Source organism: Aedes albopictus, chromosome 3, assembly GCF_035046485.1.
Source record: "Aedes albopictus strain Foshan chromosome 3, AalbF5, whole genome shotgun sequence".
NCBI classification, from domain to species: Eukaryota; Metazoa; Arthropoda; class Insecta; order Diptera; family Culicidae; genus Aedes; species Aedes albopictus.
Window position 1 is genome coordinate 408,853,054 of NC_085138.1, and position 14,158 is coordinate 408,867,211.

At 42.8% G+C, this 14,158-nt stretch overlaps 1 long non-coding RNA gene across 2 annotated transcripts in view; it reads left to right on the plus strand.

Annotated features, from left to right (window-relative positions):
- The window catches only part of LOC115254732 (uncharacterized), a 109,008-nt gene that overhangs the window by 39,170 nt on the left and 55,680 nt on the right, over positions 1-14,158 (plus strand). Inside the window, exon 3 of one of the 2 annotated variants that reach the window (XR_009998655.1) lies at positions 11,570-14,152. The exons of the other annotated variant lie outside the window; for it this stretch is intronic. This is a non-coding gene — a long non-coding RNA (uncharacterized LOC115254732). Of the gene's footprint in view, positions 1-11,569; positions 14,153-14,158 lie in introns of those variants that run through there. 2 annotated transcript variants of the gene reach the window in all.

A 14,158-nucleotide genomic window follows, 5' to 3' on the forward strand; every position in this document is an offset into this window, starting at 1 on the left:
GGATGAGATCGTCTTAGTTTTGTCAAGATATCTATCGCTTGCTTTAATTTTTCTCACTTTTGAATTCCGACGAAGCACCCAACGCTAGTTTTGGAATACTACCGGTAGTGTCTTATGTGGTCTGAGACTATTTTCTTGCTTACCGTTCATCAGGTTATCGGAAAATCCGCGATTTGGCGTGTCGCATGCATGGGTTTGGGTCGCTTTTATATTTGGCCACTTCCAGCGGAACACTCGGAACCGGTTTCGGAACACCATCGGTTGTCCCAAATATGGTCTGAAACTATTTTCTTGCTAACCGTTCATCAGGTTACCTAAGGAGCCGCGATTTGATGTGTCGCATGCATGTATTTGGTTCACTTAAATATTTGGCGGTGGAGCGGGCCTGGTTTGATGGTTAGAACACAAGACTATCATGCCAAGGGCCTGGGATCGAATCCCACTCCCGACATATTCACAAAACGTAGGTTCTTCCTTCGGAAGGGAAGGGAAGGGTCCCGAGATGAACTAGCTTCGAGTTAAAAATCTCGTTAATAAAGACAAAAAAATAATATTTTGCCACTTCCGGTGGGAACCCGGAACCGGTTCCGGAATACCACCGGTTGTCTCAAATATGGCCTAAAACTATTTTTACTAACCATTCATCAGGTCGCCTAAGGAGCCGCGATTTAAAGTGTCGCATGCATGGGTTCGATTCACTTTTATATTTGGCCACATCTGGCGGGACATACGGAACCGGTTCCGGAACACTACCGGTAGAATCTTAGGTTGTCTGAGACTATTTTCTTGCTTATCATTCATCAAGTTATTGAAAAAGCCGCAACTTGATGTGTCGCATGCCTGGGTTTGCTTCAATGTTATATTTGGCCACTTCCGGCGGGACCTCCGGAACCGGTTTTGGAACACCGGTAGTTTCTTATGTGATCTGAGACCATTTTCTTGCTAACCGTTCATCAGGTTATCTCAAAGGGCGCAATTTGACGTGTCGCTTGCATGGGTTTGTTTCATTTTTATATTTGTCCACTTTCGGCGGGACGCCCGGAACCGGTTCAGGAACACTACCGGTTCAGATATGATCTGAGACTGTTTTCCTGTTAACCGTTCATCAGGTTATTGAAAAAGCTGCGATTTGATGAGTCGCATGAATGGGTTTGGTTCACTTTTATATTTGGCCACTTCTGGTGGGACTTTCGGAACCGGTTCCGGAACATTACCGGTTCAGATATGGTCTGAGACTATTTTCTTGCTTACCGTTCATCATATTATCGAAAATTCCGTGGTTTGATGTGTCGCATGCGTGGGTTTGTTGCATTTTCATATCTAGCCCCTTCCTGGGGTACCGATCCGGAACGCCTAAATGGCCATAATTCCGGAACGGCTGGACCGATCCGAACCATTTTCAATAGCAAACAATGGGACCAGATTCCGCGTCGAATGAACCGTCGGTCATTAAAATCGGCTGATATTTACTGCCGAAAAGTGACGTGAGTTCGTTTGTACACATACACACACACATACACACACACATACACACACACATACACACACATACACACACATGTGGAATATTATGTATGACGGAGTGTTAAGACTTGAACTACCCGGAGGAGTCGAGATCGTCGGTTTCGCGGATGACGTCGTCCTTTCGATAACCGGTGAGACCCTGGAAGAAGTAGAGATGCTGACGGCGGAGACGATCGGTTCCATCGAGGCCTGGATGAGTCAAGTAAAGCTGCGGTTGGCTCACCATAAGACAGAGGTAGTGCTAGTCAGCAACTGTAAAGCAGTTCAACGGGCCGAAATCAACGTCGGCGGACAGGTTATCCCGTCAAAGCGTGCGTTAAAACACCTGGGCGTGATGGTGGACGACCGATTGAATTTCAATTGCCACGTCGACTATGCCTGTGAGAAGGCAGCGAAAGTTGTTAATGCTGTATCCAGGATTATGCCGAACATCGGTGGACCGAGCAGCAGCAGCAGACGTCTTCTGGCGGGAATATCCTCTTCGATACTTAGATACGGAGTTCCGGCCTGGGCTACAGCGCTGAAACTGAAGCGGAATCGAACAAAACTTTCGAGCACGTTCCGGCTCATGGCTATTCGTGTGGCGAGTGCGTACAGGACGATATCGTCGGAAGCAGTCTGCATTATCGCCGGGATGGTTCCCATACACATCACCCTGGCAGAGGATGTAGAGTGTTACCGGAGAAGAGGCACAGCAAACGTGAGGAAGACAACCAGAGCGGACTCGTTGGCTAAGTGGCAGCAAGAGTGGAATGACGCGGAGAAGGGTAGATGGACCTACCGGCTTATCACAGATGTGTCGGTATGGATGTCCAGAAAACACGGAGATGTGAACTTCTACCTAACACAGTTCTTGTCAGGTCATGGATGCTTCAGACAGTATTTGTATCGATTCGGCCATGCAGAGTCCCCATTCTGTCCGACATGCCCAAACAACGAGGAGACACCGGAGCACGTGATATTCGACTGTCCGCGATTTGAAGAAGTACGTGGTGACATGCTAGCGAGCGCTGCTGGTAATCTGAGTCCCAACAACGTAGTAGAGAGAATGTGTCAGGACGAAACCGTATGGAATGCGGTGAACAGAGCGGTCACGCGGATCATGTCAGCTCTCCAGCGGAGATGGCGCGAAGATCAAAGAGTATTGGGTCGCGATCGGAGTAGGCTTGATCCACCGCCGGGGACTTGACCGAGTCGTTCGTTGCGTAGTACCGGTTATAGGTCGTCGGGGCGCCGGTGAACCGGAAGTCTACCACCAACCGGAATCGCCGGGCCGACTTCGGCACCTTACTGGTCGGGTTGAAAACATCGGTGTCGAGAGAACTTCCACCGTCGGGGTCTTTCTCTGTCGGAGTAGGCTAGGTCCGTCCACCGCCGGGGACTAGACCGAGTAGACCGCGAAAAAGCACCGGTGCTTGGTCGTCAGGGCGCCTGTGAACCGGAAGCCAGTCTCCAACCGGAATCTCAGAACCGACCTTGGCACCAGCCTGGGAAGTATCGGTAACGGAAGAAGTTTCAGTGTCGGGGAACTCTTCGTCGGATAGGGTAGATCCACCGTCGGGGACTATCCGAGTCGTGCGCGAAAAGCCGGAGTGCTGAATGGCACACGGACGGCATTAGAATAACAAATTTGGTGTATGTTTGTACCAACTGTGTCGCTGAATGGCGATAGGTTAGGTACGAACACTAAAAAGATTAGAATAACAAATTTAGAAGCGACAAAATGTGCATGAGCACAGAAGAAGAAGAGCGCATGAGCGCATTGCCCCCCCTGAAGCAGTCGCATCAGTGGTACCAGGGGGATCGAGGCGACAAGGTGTAGCAGAGTTTTTCCAATCGGTTTTTCTCTGCTCGGGAGGTTGGGAGGAAAAAAAAAAAAAAAAAAAAAAAAAAAAAAAAAAAAAAAAAAAAAAAAAAAAAAAAAACACATACACACACACAGACATCACCTCAATTCGTCGAGCTGAGTTGATTGGTATATGTGACTCGAATCTCCGGACCTCCTATCAAAAAGTCATTTTTGGAGTGAACATAGAGCTTGCTGTAGACCTGTGCGCCGCCGCGCCACGCCGCCGCCGCCGACACTTTTTGTCTCACGCCGACGCCGACCGAGGTATCGGCGGCGCGCCATACGCCGCTGTTTGTCACGCCGCCGATTTTCATTTTTCACGCCGGTGATCAGCGCACGAACAAAATTAAGTTTACATAAAGTTGAGATAAAAAAAAATCTCACGATCACTATCATAAAAGTTTGATTACAATAACTGATTTCTCAACTCTTAAAGCACACATTCACATCTCTCCAGAAGTTTTTTCTTCCAGCAGGATTCAGTGATGCCTCCAGGAGATCCTCCTAGGATTCCTCCAGAAAATTCTACAGGGATGCCTCCAAGATGATTTTTTAGAAGATCTCAGGAAGATCTCGACAGAAGTAACTTCAGAAATTTATTTAGAGAATTCAAAAATGCCTCCTAGAGATACATCAGAGATTCATCCAGAAGAAGATCCTTCAGGGATTCTCCTAGGAGGTTCTTCAGAGATTAGTCTGAGAGTTCCTTCATGGATTCCTTCAGAAGTTCCTTCAGGAGTTGCTACAGGAGTTTCTTTGGGAACTAGTCCAGGAGTTTCCTCAGAGATACCTCCAGGAGATCCCTCAGAAATTCCTGCAATTTGTTCAAGAATCCCTCCTGAAATTTATTCGGAGATTCCTCTTAAAAATACTTCGGGATGGCTAGAGATTTTTTTTTCAGAGATTCTTTCAGGAGTTCTTTTAAGGATTGCTCTACAAGTTCCTTCGGTGATTTCTCAGGGATCACCCTAATAGCTCCAGGAGGATTCAGGAATGCCTCCAGGTGTTTATTAGGAATTACTTCAGAAGTTCTCTTAGCTATTTCAACGGGAGTTCGTTCATGTATCCTTCCAGAAGTCCATTTAAAGATTCTTTTAGGAGGATTCATAAATGCCACCTGGAGATCCATCAAGATTTCCGTGAGAAGTTTCTTCATTAGTTCCTGCAGGAGGTCTTTAGAAATTAGTTCCCCATTCGATCAGAGATTTCTCCAGGAGTTTCAGGGATTCTTGCAGATGTTTCTTCAGAGATCCCTCCAGAATTTCTTCAGCGATTCCTTCAGAAGTTCCTTCAGAGAATCTTATACTAAGACCCAAGGATACCTCCAGGGGAACTCAGGGATTACCCCAGAAGTTTATTCAGGGATTCATATATAAGAGTTCCTTCCAAGATTCCTTCAGGATTCCTTAGGGGATTTCATGAAAAGTTCCTTTAGGAATTCTTCCAGGGATCGCTCCTGGGGTTCCTTCAGATTGTAGGTTGAGATTTTTCCAGGAAGACTCACGGATGCCTCCAGTAGTTACATCAGAGATTTCTCCAGATGCTCAATCAGAAATTCCTACAGGAATTGCTTTAGGAAATCTTGTAGGAGTTTCTTCATTAATTCCCTTAGGATTATAACTAGGCATATCTCCAGGATATTCTTTAGGGATCTTTCATGAAGTTTCCACAAGAGCTCCTCAAGGATTTCCTTCTGGAAATCTTTAGAGAATACCTCCTGTAAATCCTTCCCCCTACTCGGAAAGATCCGCTGAAAATCCTTCGAGGACTCCACCTGGAAATCCTTTGGATATTCCTACCGGAATACTTTCGAGCATTCTCTTGGAATCCCTGCAAGGATTTGTCCTGCAATTTTTTCGGGGATTCCTCCTAGAATTCCTTCAGTGGTTTCCCTGGATTTCCTTCGAGGATTCCACCTGGCCTTTTTCCAGGAATTCTCTCGGGGATTCCTCTTGGAATTCCTCCGGAGATTCTTCGTAGATTTTCTTTCGGGGTTTCCTCCAAGACTTCCTTCGTGGATTCCTCCTGCAATTCTTTCGGGGATTCCTCCTAGAATTCATTTTGGAGTGTCTCCTGGAATTCCTTCGGGTATTCCTCCTGGATATCCTTCATGGATCCATCCTGAAATTTCTTCGGGGTTTCCTCCTGGAATTTCTTTGATGGTTTCTCTTAGAACTACTCCGGAGATTCCTTCTGGATTGGTTCAGGTATTCCTCATGGAATTCTTTCAGGAGCCTTTCTGAATTTCCTTTGGGGTTTTTTTCTGGAATTGCTTCATTGATTTCTCCTAGAATTCCTTCGGGGATTCCTCCTGGACTTCCTATGGGGATTCCTCCTGAAAATCCTTCGAATATTCCGCTGGGAAATGCTTCGGGAATTCCTCCCAAATTTTCTGCAGGCGCTCCTCCTGGGATTTCTGCAGAGATTTCTCCTGTAATTTCTTCGGGGACCCCTTCTGAAACTCCTTCAGGGAATCCTCCTGGATTTCATTCGAAGATTCCTCCTTAAAACCCTTCGGGGATTCCTCCTAGAGTTCCTTCGAAGATTTCTCCTGGAATTCTTTCGGGAATTCCTCCGGAACTTTCTTCGAGGATTCCTCCTAATATTCCGTCGGGGATTCCTCGTGAAATTTCTACGAGAATTTCTTTTCGAATTTCTTCGGGGATTCTTCCTGGAATTCTTTCGGGTTCTCCCCTTGAAATTCCTGGGGAACTCCTCCTAGAAATATATCAGGGGTTTCTCATGGAATTCATATGAGGGTTCCTACGAGTATTCCACCTGGATATATTTCGATGATTCCTCCTAGAAATACTTTGAGGATTTCTTCTCGAATTTAAAAAAATCTGGAATTTCTTTGGGGCTTCCTCCTGGACTCCTTCAGGGATTTTTCGGGGATTCCTCTTGATATTCCGTCGTGGATTCCTCCCTGAATGCCTCCGGGATTTCCTTCTAGAATTCTTTTGGTGATTCCTCTTTGATTTCCTTCGGAGATTCTTCCTGAAATTCCTTCAAATATTTCTCATGAAATTACTCCAGGATTCCTCCTGGAATTCTGTCGATATTTCCTTCTTTAATTTCTTCGGTGATTTCTCCTAGAATTCCTTCGGAAATTTTTCCTAGTATTCGACGATTCTTCCTTCTTGAATTTCTTTGGAGATTCCTCCTGGACTTCCTATGGAGATTCTTCTTAGAAATCCTCCGGGGTTCCACTTTGAAGAATCCGCTTGTAATTCCTCGAAGATTCCTCCCGGAATTCCTTCGAAGGTGCTCTCTCGGATTTCTGCAAGGATTTCTTCTGGAATTCTCTCGACTTCCTTCGAGGGTTCCTTCTAAAATTCATTGCAAGGTTTTTTTCTATTAAAAAGAAGACACTACACCGTCTTCAGCCAGAGGCTGCACAGACTGAACATTAAACACATACACGAGACAACGGACAACACACATAACACCCAGTGGCCCAATGGAGAATTTTCCGTTCGACGAAAAGTTTACCCCGACTGGAGCGGGAATCGAACCCGCACTCCGAGGCTTACGAAACGCCTAGACGACTGACGCCGCTAACCGCACGGCCACGAAGCCCACCTCCTGGAATTCCTCCGGTGATTCTTCCTAGAATTCCCTTGAGAAGTTCTCCTGAAATTCTATCGGGGATTTCTCTTGGAATTTCTTTGGAGATTCCTCCTATAGTAATTTCGGGGATTCCTCCTAGATTTTTTTCGGGGATTCCTCCGGGGATTCTTCCGGGGATTCTTCCTAAAATTCCTTCGGAGTTTCCTGCTGGAATACCTTACGGGCTTCCTCATGGAATTCCTTCTCGCTATTTTTCGTTGATTCCTCCTAGAAATCCGTTGGGGATTCCTCTCGAATTTCTTTTGAAATTCCCGCTGGCATTCCGTAGAAGATTACTCTTGGAATTCCTTCTGAAGTTCCTCGAATACTTCAATCAGGGATTTGTTCAGAATATTCTGCAGGAATCTCTAAAAGAGATTCTTGAACCGCCAGAGATTCCTGCAGAAGTTTCTTCAGGGTTTCAAACAGCAGTTTCTGCAGAGATTTGTTCAGATTTTCTTCATGGACTGCTTCAGGAGTTTCTTTCAGGCTCCTCCTAGAATTCCATCTGAGATTCCTCCCTGAAATCATTAGGAGATTCCTTAGTGTAAAAAGTGTGACCTTTATAATTAGTTTGATTTCTGAGGTTCTGAGACAACCAAACAAAAAAAACTGTAGCAAAATCAATATTTTATTGACCTTCATTTGCATTGGAGTAATGCAATATGCATTACATTTAGGATACCAAAGAGATGAACCAGCCTAGGGCTGAAAATCTCTATAATAAAGAAATAATAATAATAATAATTTAGGATACCGGTAATGTATCAATATTCCTTTCCAATTATAAATATTTGTTATTCCTAACCTCGAAACAGCCGCGAGTACTTCGGCTCCCCAGACAATTAGTATTATGGCTGTTGACAATTTGAAAAATGTAAACAACGTAAAAACAAAAATGTATAAATCATTTCGGCTCTGTTATGTCCATGTGGTGCCGGAGCCTTCCAAATAAACGAATAAGTAAAAAAAAAAGTGTCTCAGTAGATCTAATGGCAGTGATGGACCCTTACAGAAATAAAAAAAAAGGTATTCATTCTGACGTAATAGTTAATGTCATCAATAATGGTCATGTTCTTTGCTTTGCCTAATATGGTCAAATTTTGGTCACGCCGATTCACGCCGCCGCCGCCGCCGCCGCCGAAAGCTGCCACCGGCGTGACGCCGATGACGCCGCCGCCGCCGGCCAAAAATGGCCCTCACGCCGCCGCCGAGCAAAATATAGTCGGCGCACAGGTCTAGCTTGCTGACGTTTATTCACCTTTCTCTTTCAAACATGTAGGCGGAATAGGATTTGTTGTCATCAGGAAAGGTTTCCCGATGAAAACAAATCCTATCCCGCCTGCAAGCTTGAAAGAGAGAGGTGAATAAACGTCAGCAAGCTCTATATAGCCTTTCCAGTACACTTAGTGTACGAGAAAGGCAAAAAATACACTGAGAGTAATATTCATCGTGGATCTATGTTAGATGTCATCTATCTATCTATATAAAAATGAGTTTGAATTCGCTTTGAGGCAACAAAACTCAGAAACGGATGAACCGATCAGAAAGACTCTTGCACGGTTCGATTCGTATTCATGGTGGCTGTGTTTATATGTAGAAAAAGTTACGAATATCAACTAAAAACGTAAGAAAATTGATCAAGTACTGATTGTTCATGAGCTGGGAAGGAAATCAACACGATCGAAATGATACCAATCTAGAGTGCGGTGACTTTGTGAGCTCAACAGTTGTCAAACCACCACAGCTTGGCAAGACAACGTTTGCCGGGACAGCTAGTATGATATAAATTTAAGTATGGTTGGACGTATGCAGAATATATTTATCAAAAAATCTCAAAAAATGTTTCCTTTATTTTTGGAAAAAAACAATAGTTAGAACCATTTGACCAACTCGGGCTATTTGACAGATTTTAAGGCTGGAAGTCAACTTTCTACAAAATAAAATAAGAAAAATAAAAAAATCGAAGGATAACGTTTTTGTAAAAGTGAGATTATATGACATCTAAGATTAATCACATTGTTTTTTTTTTTTCTAAAGTCCTTCAAATATCCTCGAAGATGTTGAAAACATCATTTCAATCCAAGTTATAATTTCTTGAAGAAGAAAATCAGGCATTTTTCGTGCGTCCTTTTCAAAAGTTAGGTGAGGAAAAATGGTTATATGTTGATGAAATGATTCACGAAATCCAGTTAATGAACAAAATATTATTCAAATTATATTTTCGTGTTTTGAGCAGGAAATTCTCCTGATGTAATTTCACGTCGGAGTTTTCACAACGAATAAGTAATGTTATACCACTAAGACGTTACTCACTAGCCAGAACAATACCATCGAAAATCATCACAACCCGAACCATAAACAGTGTGGTGTGGAGTTTTACTCTACAACTGCAATGACGACGGACGAAGACGAACGTGCAGGGAAAGAGAAATTTGGTCCAAAACCAGTCTGCTGTAGATGTAGGAAACGTACAACGGGGACCAAAACCAATACATTCTCAGAATGACTCACAGAGAGACGGGTGGTGCAACCACTGACAACATAGGTAGGGGAAAGTGGGGTAAGATGCCATTTTTCAAACCATCATCGTTTTCAATGATATATTGCCTCATTTGTTAGGCTTTCAAACTCAAACAAAGTGGTAACAGCAACTAGACAATGATGATTAACCTGGGCTTGTTAGGGGAATATCTGGAAATAAAAAGAAAATCGCGTTAAGTACTGTTCCTTTGAATTCCACTAAGAATTTGCATCCTTTGACAGATACGTATTTCGACCTCAACTGTAAGGTCATCTTCAGTGTCTTGTACTTGAGTCGAGTCAAGTACAAGACACTGAAGACGACCTTACAGTTAGGGTCGAAATACGTATCTGTCAAAGGATGCAAATTCTTAGTGGAATTCAAAGGAACAGTACTTAACGCGATTTTCTTTTTATTTAACTAGACAATGTTTTCTCGATCCTTCAGCAAAAATATTCATTAAACTATTGCATTTTCATCTATTTCTAGCGATTTCAAAAACTAATTCGTAAAACAGAAGTGGTGCAAAAAGGCTATCTGCCATGGGGTAAGATGCCACTTCATAAAACCATTCAAAAATTACGTCCATCAGTTTTTTGGCATTTTCGAATCACTTTCACCCCTCTGTCACGTTTTTTCGCATACTCAATATATTGAGTGTCACCTCCCATCCCCGCTAAACGATGGTCGTCATATTTGAATGACCCCTAACATGGATAGCGTAGACATCAACAACCATGCGCCTCCATGTGTGCCCCATTCTCCTTTGGAAACACATGGCTGGTAATAAATGCACCCGAAAATCTTAATTACAAGCACAAAAACCGGAAGTTGCCCATTTTCATAGGGAAATCAAAATAATTTTCGTGGGTTTGGCGGCCCAGCTTGTAGAAGAATGTTTAATGCAAACATATCTTGACACCATTCACCTTTAGTTCACATCAAGTCCCATTCTAGAATGATTTTATGAGTTGGTCCATTTTACTTCATCTTGGCATTTTGGGCTTTGTTCCCCTAGGTACCTAGAAGCCCATCATGAGCAGTTCTCCTCGCGCGAGGGCAAGCATAAGCTGCTGTATGGTCCTCCTGCTGACACACGAACAAAACGGACAAACCTTTTGGATGCAATGAAAGGGGCCTACCGTTTGATTTGAAGGCGGATTTGAAGGGAGGAATCTACTCTATTAGAAGATCTTGTTAATTCTTTACACTTCATTGGAAGCATACTAACCATTTGGGACCTGTATTGTACCAACGAAGATGAAAGTATCGATTAACACCAATCTAATGGCAAGCTAAAGTTTTCGGAAGAAAAGCTTTCGATTAAGAGCATCCTCGAGAGGGCTTCAATAGCTTCTCGAAGTGTTGTTCTGGCGATTCGGTGGGTACTTCTTCGGGTGATAACAAGTAGATGCTAGTTGACATCGTAAGCATCATGTAAACCCAAGAGGAGGAGCGTTCAATGGGATCAACAAACGAGGAGGGAGTGCAGCATGGGGTGCATTCCTGGCACGCCGCCGTTCAAGGTGTGGGTGATACATCATTGACGCGTGTGATGTTGATTCTCTTTGACGACAGCTAGCAGTCTCTTGAAGTAGGGTTTGTTGTATGTAGGTACGACGGCGAACGAGATTGTACGGAGGGAAAGGAGACGAATGGATGAATATGAATCAATCCCTTGAATGAAAGACGCCGATTGTTGCTTCGTTCGGTAGATTCTTTTGTTGGACAACGGTTTTTCTGAGTAGCTGCGGCGAGATCGGTTGAAAGGTGGATGGAGAGTGTGATGATTCATCCATTCTGGAAGCTATTTCCGGTTGATTTGGAGAGATGGATTAGCTTGGAGTGGCAGATAATCTGAATGCTTGCATAGCAATATGAGTAACGTTTTATTTTCGTTTCGTTGAACATTATTTGCAAAAATATATTTAGTGCATCTACATACATATGGTACTTATTGAAATATGCAATGAATAAAGAGAATCCCTCATTTCCAGATATGACTAATACGAAAGTAACAGTAAACAATAATTTTATTAATATTATACCTTTCTCTTTTTCAGGTAACTATTTCAATAAGAGGTTTACGCAGTAGAAGTAAGTTAAAAAATTGTTCGATCATTGTCTTACATAAATAAAGTCAGTAAATAATCATTAAATCGTTTGTTAAAGTAAGTGTGGAATGTAGGCTACAACTGCAGAACACGTTATGGAAACCTTTTTATTTTTGCCACAGAAGCACCTAGTAACAGGTGGATGGCAACGGTTATCATTCCATCGTGGCCAAAAAGTCGCAAAAGTGCGTGACAGTACACTACTGACAGCGAGGGTGGATATTAATCCCTGGAGAAGCCTAACCGTTCCGATACAAAAAAAAAAAGAATATATCTTTTATCTGGGTTTATGTGCTCAGCTCAATTCGTTTGTATAGTGGTTAGCTCCATAGATCTGGGAATTATCCCATTAGGTTGATTGAAGAATGTTATGTACCTACATAATTGTCTTGAGGGAGAGGGGGGCTACTGTTTAACACGCAAATAGCAACATTCGTAGCCAAAGAGCGTGCTGGATTCATGAATAAAAGTTATTCCATATTCGGAAGTCTCTATGAAGGTTTCTTCAAATATTTATACTTCTATGTGTGCCTTTCCAAAATCTTATGTCAATGTTTGTAATTTTGAAGCCAGGAAATGTAGTAGATGATCGTCGTGTTAAAGTTAAAATCTTTAAAACACATAAAACGTTAAAGTAAGCTGCTTGCTGCAAACTTTGTTCAGGAGTTCTTTCCAAACTAGCTTTGTTTCGCTTCGCTCGCTTGTTTTAGAATATTCTGAATTTGAGAGCGTGGATTACTAATGACTATGTGACCCGATACAGCAAACTCGCCAATCGTTGCATACTCTATGATTTTTCTATGACGTGTGCAACAATTGACGATTTATCCTAATATCCAATTCAAAATAACGTCCTGCCAAGAGCAAAAAAAAACGGGTTTTCTTGAAGAATTCCTCCAGGTATTTTTTCAGGAAATTCTTCTGGGAATTTTTCAAGGGACTTTTTCAGCCAATTCTCCTTTGTGAGTTCCTCCATGGACGCTATGTGAGGTTCCAATAGTGATTGTTCCAGGGCTTGTTCTAAAAAATGTTCAAGGAATTCCTCCCACGATTTCTTTCGATTTTTTTACAGATACTTCTTGTTCTTCTTCTTTATGGCTCTACATCCTCACTGGGACTTGGCCTGCCTCACTTCAACTTAGTGTTCTTTGAGCACTTCCAAAGTTATTAATTGAAGGGCTTTCTTTGCCTGTATATTGTGAGGCAAGGGAGTCGAGAAAATTTTCCCGACTGGAACGTGCATTGAACCCACCGTCTTCGGATTGGCGATCCAAGGACGAACGGGACGGTCGAGGAAATATCCGCCATTTATCTGTTGCTATTAAGATGGTAATCTCAGATTCTACTTCATATTTTGCATCAAAAACCTATCATTGTGTATGCTCACTTGCAGTGCATATGCTGATTGTTTTTCAGCATCTTCTGTGCGATAGAACTCGAGATTACCATCTTAAAAATCGCGAGGCAAATTGTTAGAAAAAGAGGTAAGATAGGAAAAATAACACTGCGTCCCGTTTCACCTTAACCACTAGGCTAACTGGAGACCCCAGCTACTTCTGCATTGAAAAATTCATCAAGGAATTTTCCCATAGCTTCAATGATTCCGCCATGAACTGTTCCAGAGATTCCTTCAAGAATTTCTCTAGGGATTTCACCCCGACATTCCTGCGGGAATTTCTCCTGAGATATCTTTAGAAGTTCCTCCAGTTATTTTTCTAGTGCTTTTCTCGAGATTACTTTCAGAAATCCCTCCAGGGATTCTCGAAGGGATTTCAATAGAAATTCTTTTAGAGATTTCTGCAAGTGCTCCTTCAGAGATTTCTTCAGGGATTTTTCCTTCAAGAATTATTTTAGAGATTGCCCCAATAATACCCTCTGAAATTATTCGAAGTACTTCGGCAGCAATTTCTTCCAGGATCTATCGGTAAATTTTACCAGAGATGATTTAAAAAATAATCCACAAATTTCTTGAAAAGTTTGTACAAAAAATCATTTTTACATCCAAAGATTCCTTCAATAATTCACTAAGAAATTATTGCAAATATAGATTCCTTCAGATTTTTTTCTAGAGACTCCTACAGAAATTTTTTCAGGAATTCACTTAGAAAGCTCTCCGGGGACCTCCTAAGGAATTCCTCTTGGGATTGCTTCCGGAATTCCTTCTGGGGTTTGATCAGGAATTCCTCTCAAATATTCTTGCTTGAATTCCTCTAACGATTTACTCGGGAATTCCTTCTGGGATTCTCTAAGGGACAACTCCAGGAATTATTTGGAAAATTCCTTCAAGCATTCCTCCGTCAACTCTTCTTGGTATTGCTTCAAGAATTCCTCCGGTCATTCATTCAGCAGCTCCTCCAGGAGTTCATCTAGGAAATCCTCCAGGAATTCTTTAGGGTTTCCCACGCGAATTCCTCTTGGGATTGCATCCGGGTTTCCTCCTGGGCTTTCTTCGAGAATTCTTCCAGGCACTCCTCCTGGGATTTCTCTAGGGATTTCTCCGGGGACTCCTCCAGCAATTTTTTCAGGGATTTCTTCTGA